Below are 7,465 nucleotides of genomic sequence, written 5' to 3' on the forward strand. Positions count from 1 at the left end.
AGAAGGCTCACTCCAAACCTGCCTGTCCCGAGTTCTGCTCAGCTACCGCACGAGACCCCATTCGCTCACAGGGATGCCCCCGGCTGAGCTACTCATGAAAAGGATACTTAAAACCAGACTCTCGCTGGTTCACCCCAACCTGCATGATCAGGTTGAGAGCAGGCGGCAGCAACAAAATGTAAACGATGGTCGCGCCACTGTGTCACGGGAAATTGATCTGAATGACCCTGTTTATGTGCTAAACTATGGACATGGTACCAAGTGGATCGTGGGCACGGTGATAGTTAGAAGGGAATAGGGTGTTTGTAGTCAAACTAGACAATCGACAAATTTGCAGAAAGCACTTGGACCAAATGAGGCTGTGGTTCACAGACTGCCCTGAACAACCCACAGCAGACACCACTTTTTCGAGCCCACAACACACACCCAAAGGATCAACGACACCACGCCGGACCAGGAAATCGAACCCATCACGCCCAACAGCCCAGGCTCACCTAGCAGCCCTGCAGGGCCAACAACACGCCAGCCCATCTTCTCGGCCATTTGGCTAAGATCAAGTGTAGTATCTGTTCTTATCAGTTTAATATCCCCTATGGGGACATGATATTGAATTGATTTTTGGACAGGGAGCTGGATCAGGGGCATGCCCCGTCCACTCCATGCACCGACCTGGTATTGCAATATTTCCAGGAACGGTGCAACTTCGCCTCTCGGCCTTTTGGCCTAAGATCAAACACATTGGCGCAAAGTGATCTTTGGCGTTAGAGTTGATCTGGAAAGAAATTGGATTAAAAAAAAATTTTTAAATCAGGGAAAGAAAGGCTCCCGACCGTTTCACCTTGTAAATAGTTTTCACTTTGACTTTGGCGGGGGAGTGATGTTGTGTATCTGTAAAGCATGCACTCCCATGTTCCACCACCAGGGAGCGCATCCCCTGAAGTCCCAAGGGATCCCAGCATCCCTTGGGAGCACTGTAAATAAGCTGGCCCCTAAGGCCTGTTCCTCACTCTGGAGTGTCTTATTAAATACTGAGGCCACTGTTACTTTAACCTCCCTGTGTGCAGCCTCATCTGTGTTAGGAACATAATATTAGCAACATGAAATGAGTTTCACAATCCTACTTTGCAGTCTAATTATGCAAGTCCCCTTTCCTGCTTAAGCATCTTCTAACACTAGAAACCACTAATTGAGTAAGTTAACTATGGTGGATTGGCAAATTTCTCCAGCATGCTATTTATTGAAGTGCCAGTGAGCCAGAGGTCTTAAGGTGCTCGTCAATAATGGTTCCACTCGACCAGGTAAACCTTCATCACCAGCACAGCTTCTATTAAGAGTGGTGAGGTATCTATTGCTGGGCAGGTAACCAGGCAGGCAAACTACCATCACAAATACCTATTGATTGCAAGTAATGCCCATTATCTATTTCAAGAAGAAAGAACTTGCTTTTCTATAGCGTCTTTCACAACCTCAGGATGTCTCAAAGCGCTTTACAGCCAATGAAGCATTAGTCACTGTTGTAATGTAAGAAACATAGCAGCCAATTTGCACACAGCAAGGTCCCACAAACAGCATTGCGATAAATGATCAGATAATCTGTTTTTTTGTGATGAAGTAACATGCCTTTCAATAAGAAATATTGAGTTTGACTCAGGTTTGACTCTGATGGGCCCATCAGCACTCATCATTCAAGTTTATCCACTTACAATTGGAGAAAGGGGATAAAGCTCCAAGCCCATTCAAGTTCTTTAAGGAGCAAACCAGGTATAATGTAGATCCAGGATGTAATTTATGCACCTGTTTGTATGCTCACAGGTTTGTAGAGCAGTTGGAGTCAGGGGGCACTTGTATAATTTGCCTCTCAGTGCCCTAAAAAAAACCCACAAAAAAAAGCAAAAAAAAGGGCACCTGAAAAGTGTTTCGAGTGTTTCCCTCCCCCCCTTTAATAAGGGGGCACTTGATTTAACGTTATTTTGTTTTGCTACAAAAGAGTTGTAGAGCTGTTGCGCCTGTATAATTTGTGTTTTGGTGCCCTCAAAAAAAAACAAGGGGGCACTTGAAAAGTTTTTGGAGTGTGACCCCTCCCTTTAATCAGGGAGCACTTGATTTAACTGTTTAATTTTGTTTCCAACCAAAAGAGTTGTAGAGCTGTTGGAGTCAGAGCATACTTGTATAATTTGCCTCTCGGTGCCCTAAAAAAAACACAAAAAAAACAAAACAAAAAAAACTTAAAAAAAGGGCACCTGAAAAGTGTTTGGAGTGTCCCCCCTCCTGCAGCCCCCCCCCCCCGCCTTAATAAGGGGGCATTTGATTTAATGTTTGTTTTTGATTTTACAACAAAAGAGTTGTAGAGCTGTTGATCGTGAGAGGGCGGAGGGACTGGAGTGCATCATCATCCCCGGCAACCAAATTTTAATTTGATTTTATATGTTTTAAAGTTTAATTTGGTTTTATTGCCGGGTTTTAGTGTCCACCTCCCCTTTTATAGGGGGCACTTGTAAAATTTATGGTTTTTAGTGCCCAAAAAAACCCACAAAAAAAACATTTAAAAAAAGGGCCTTGAAAAGTGTTTGGAGTGTCCCCCAGATCAGGGGTCACTTGATTTAACTGTTTAATTTTGTTTTGCAACAAAAGAGTTGTGGAGCTGTTGACCACGAGAGGTGGGCACCGGAGGGACTGAAGTGCATCATCACTCCTGGCAACCAAATTTAATTTGATTTTATATGTTTTAAAGTTTAATTTGTTTTATTGCTGGGTTTTAGTGTCCCCCTCCCCTTTTATAGGCGGCACTTTTATAATTTGTGGTTTTAGTGCCAAAAAGAAACACAAAAAAAACACAAAAACCCCCAAAAAATCAAAAAAAAGGCACTTGTAAACTGTTTGGAGTGTTCCCCCCTTTAATAACGGGGCACTTGATTTAATGTTTATTTATTTGTTCTCAACAAAAGAGTTGTAGAGCTGTTGAACATCCATCTGATCCTGGACTTGATCCATCATTCCCAAGAGGCTGGTCTGTCGGTCGCTTTCCTATCCCTAGACCAAGAGAAGGCGTTTGACAGGGTGGATCACGAATATGTGTTCAGAACTTTGCGTGCTTTCGGGTTCAGGATGCATTTCGTCACCCGGATCCGACTTTTGTACGCCGCTGCAGAGTGTCTGATTATCGGGTCTTTGACGGCGGCGCTTCACTTTGGGAGAGGGGTGCACCAGGAATGCCCCATGTCCGACCAATTATATGCCATCTGCGTGGAGCCTTTCCTGCGCCTCCTGCGGATGAGGTTGATGGGACTGGCTCTGCAATGGCCGGGCATGGAGGTCGTCCTCTCGGCTTACGCCGACGACGTGCTCCTCACGGTCAAGGATCCCGTTGACCTGCGGAGGATGCGTGAGTGCCAGGAGATTTACTCGGCCGCATCCTCCGCCAGGATCAACTGGGAGAAATGTTCCGGACTCCTGGTGGGTCAGTGGCGGGTGGACTCCCTGCCGGAGGAGCTCAGGCCTTTTGCCTGGAGAACGACCCATCTCCTCTATCTGGGAGTCTACCTTAGCCCCGACGAGGAAGCCTGGCCGGCGAACCAGCTCATCATAAACCAGCTGGTGGCCGCCATGCTGTGGTACCGGCTGGTCACTTTGACCCTTCCCCCTGCTTTTGTCGCCAGGATACAGAAGAAGCTGGTGGACTTCTTCTGGAACAACAGGAAGCACTGGGTCTCTGCCGCGGTCTTGCGTCTCCCGCTTAGGGAGGGCGGTCAGTCGTTGGTGTGCGTCAGTGCCCAGCTAGCGACTTTCCATCTTCAGACCCTGCAGAGATACCTTTACGTCGAGCCCCCTCCTAGGTGGCGTGCGCTGGCGACGTATTTCTTCCGCCAGCAGCACGGCCTCAACTACGACACGCAGCTCCTGTTTTTGAGCCTGGGGGGCGTCAGGACCGCCGTCCAGGAGCTGCCTGTCTTTTACAAGGAACTCACCAGGGTCTGGAACAAAGTCTCCACCAAGCGCAGCTCTCCACCGGCTGGAGTGGCGGCTGTCCTGCAGGAGCCGCTGCTCGGGAATCTGTACCTCCACGTTCGAGGTTTTAGGTGGCAGTCGGACAAGAGGGCTGTGGCTGGTGAGGTGACCAGGGTCAGGGACCTGCTCGATGGCGGAGGAGCGGGCTGGATGGCGCCAGACATGCTGGCGCGGCGCCTAAATTCGGCCGACATCCGCTGCGCGGCCAATGCCATCGAGTCGCTAAAAACAGCTCTGGGCCCTGACTCCGTTAGGTGCATCGAGGAGGCTCAAGCACGTGGGGAGATCCCGTCCGAACTGAACCCCGTCCGGACGGAATTCCTCATCGGTGCCAAACCCCAGAACCTCCGTCGGGAGCCGGCGCCTCACAACTTGAGCCGCCTCGGGGAAATCCCCTCCGTGCCTTTCAGTTCCGCGCGGAGGGGTTTCCTGTACGGGCTGCTCCTGCACACTCTCCACCTTGCCATCCCCGTCTGCCGTCTGGACACGCCATGGCGTACCATCTTGTCATCCGGAGGAGGTGAGGGTCCCCGATGGAGGGCACTCTACGCGGGGGTCCTCCCATTATTTATCGGGGACTTGGCCTGGAGGGTGGTGCATGAAGCAGTCTCATGCAACAAATTTTTAAAGCCGGTTCACGGGCTCCCAGGCCGCCTGCAATTTCTGCGGTCTGGAGGAGTCGGTGTTCCATGTTTTTATTGAATGCACGAGGTTGCAGCCCCTGGTCCATTATTTAAAGGGGCTGCTTTTCAATTTCTGGCTGCACTTCAGTCCCACACTCCTGATCTTTGGGCACCCTGTGTGGAGGGGAGCGGGTTGGTCCGAGGGCCTCCTCGTAGGACTGCTCCTGGGCACGGCCAAGAGTGCCATCAGCCGGTCCAGGCAGCGGGCGGTCGAGGGGGTCGTTCATCCTGACTGCCTACCTCTCTTCCGTGCTTACATCTGGGCTAGGGTGTCCCTAGAGATGGAACACGCGGTGTCCACCGGTACGCTCGCGGCCTTCCGTGAGAGGTGGGCGCCGGAGAGACTGGAGTGCATTATCACCCCCGGCTACCAAATCTTAATTTGATTTTACATGTCTTCAAGTTAATTTGTTTTAATTGCTGGTGTTTTTAGTGCCCCCCTCCCCTTTTATAGGGGGCACTTATAAAAAAATATATAATTTTAATGCCCCCCAAAAAATCAAAAACAACAACAACAAAAAAAAATATAAAAAAAGAAGGCAGTTAAAAGTGTCTGGAGTGTCCCCCAGATCAGGGCGGGGGGGGGCACTTGATCGAATGTTTATTTTGTTCCCCCCCACAAAAGAGTTGTCGAGCAGTTGGAGTCAGGGGGCACTTGTATAATTTGCCTCTCGGTGCCCGAAAAAAACCCACAAAAAAATCCCCAAAAAAGCAAAAAAAAGGGCTCCTGAAAAGTGTTTGCAGTGTCCCCCCTCCCGCCCCACCCTTTAATAAGGGAGCACTTGATTTAACGTTTGTTTTTGATTTTACAACAAAAGTGTTGTGGAGCTGTTGACCGCGAGAGGTGGGCACCGGAGGGACTGAAGTGCATCATCATCCCCGGCAACCAAATTTAATTTGATTTTATATGTTTTAAAGTTTAATTTGTTTTATTGCCGGGTTTTAGTGTCCCCCTCCCCTTTTATAGGCGCCACTTTTATAATTTGTGGTTTTAGTGCCAAAAAAAACACAAAAAACCCCCAAAAAATCAAAAAAAAGGCACTTATAAACTGTTTGGAGTGTTCCCCCCTTTAATAACGGGACACTTGCTTTAATGTTTATTTATTTGTTCTCCAAAAGAGTTGTCGAGCTGTTGAACATCCATCTGGTTCTGGACCTCATCCATCATTCCCAGGAGGCTGGTCTGTCGGTCGCTTTCTTATCCCTAGACCAAGAGAAGGCGTTCGACAGGGTGGATCACGAATATGTGTTCAGAACTCTGCGCGCTTTCGGGTTCAGGATGTGTTTCGTCACCCGGATCCGACTTTTGTACGCCGCCGCAGAGTGTCTGATTAAGGTTAACGGGTCTTTGACGGCGACGCTTCGCTTTGCGAGAGGGGCGCGCCAGGAATGCCCCATGTCCGGCCAATTATATACCATCTGCGTGGAGCCTTTCCTGCGCCTCCTGCGGATGAGGTTGATGGGACTGGCTCTGCAAGGGCCAGGCGTGGAGGTCGTCCTCTCGCCTTACGCCGATGACGTGCTCCTCACGGTCAAGGATCCCGTTGACCTGCGGAGGATGCGTGAGTGCCAGGAGATTTACTCGGCCGCATCCTCCGCCAGGATCAACTGGGAGAAATGTTCTGGACTCCTGGTGGGTCAATGGCGGGTGGACTCCCTGCCGGAGGAGCTCAGGCCTTTTTCCTGGAGCATGACCCATCTCCTCTATCTGGGAGTCTACCTTAGCCCTGTCGTGGAAGCCTGGCCGGCGAACTGGCAAGAGCCTGGCTCCGAGTGCTGTCCTACAGGGGTCGAGGGCTAGTCATAAACCAGCTGGTGGCTATGCTGTGGTACCGGCTGATCACTTTGACCCCTCCCCCTGCATTTGTCGCCAAGATACAGAAGAAGCTGGTGGATTTCTTCTGGAACAACAGGATGCACTAGGTCTCTGCCGCGGTCTTGAGTCTCCCGACTAGGAATGGCAGTCAGGTGTTGGTGTGCGTCGGCACCCAGCTAGCGACTTTCTGTCTTCAGACCCTAAACTGGGCCAATGTCCGCCACGTGGCCAATGCCATCGAGTCGTTAAAAACTGTGCTGGGCCGTGACTACGTTAGGTGTGTCGAGGAGGCTCAAGCACGTGGGGAGATCCCGTCCGATCTGACCCCCATCCAGATGGAATTCCTCATCGGCGCCAAACCCCGAAATCTCCCTCGGGAGCCGGCGCCTCACAACTTGAGCCGCCTCGGGGAAATCCCCTCCGAGCCTTTCAGCTCTGCGCGGAGGGGTTTCCTGTACGGGCTGCTCCTGCACACTCTCCACCTTGCCATCCTCGCCTGCCGTCCGGACACGCCATAGCGCAACATCTTGCCATCCGGAGCAGGCGGGGGTCCCCGATGGAGTGCACTCTATGCGGGAGTCCTCCCACTATTTATTGGGGACTTGACCTGGAGGGTGGTGCACGGAGCAGTCCCGTGCAACAAATTTTTAAGTCAGTTCACGGGCTCCCAGGCCGCCTGCAATTTCTGCGGTCTGGAAGAGTCAGTGTTCCATGTTTTTATGGAATATGCGAGGTTGCAGCCCCTGTTCCATTATTTAAAGGGGCTGCTCCTCAAATTCTGGTTGCACTTCAGTCACACACTCCTGATCTTTGGGCACCCTGTGCGGAGGGGAGCGGTAGGTCTGAAGGTCACCTCGTAGGACTGCTGCTGGGCACGGCCAAAGGTGCCATCAGCCGGTCCATGCAGCGCGCAGTCGAGGGGGTCGTTCAGCCCGACTGCCTGCCTCTCTTTCGCGGTTAC

The 7,465-nt window shown here is 50.9% G+C and overlaps 1 pseudogene; it reads left to right on the top strand.

The window, feature by feature from the left end:
* Positions 1–527: 527 nt before the first annotated feature.
* LOC139280473 (U2 spliceosomal RNA) lies at positions 528–706 on the top strand (annotated as a pseudogene).
* The last annotated feature ends 6,759 nt before the right edge of the window (positions 707–7,465 follow it).

Source organism: Pristiophorus japonicus, chromosome 14, assembly GCF_044704955.1.
Source record: "Pristiophorus japonicus isolate sPriJap1 chromosome 14, sPriJap1.hap1, whole genome shotgun sequence".
NCBI lineage: Eukaryota > Metazoa > Chordata > Chondrichthyes > Pristiophoridae > Pristiophorus > Pristiophorus japonicus.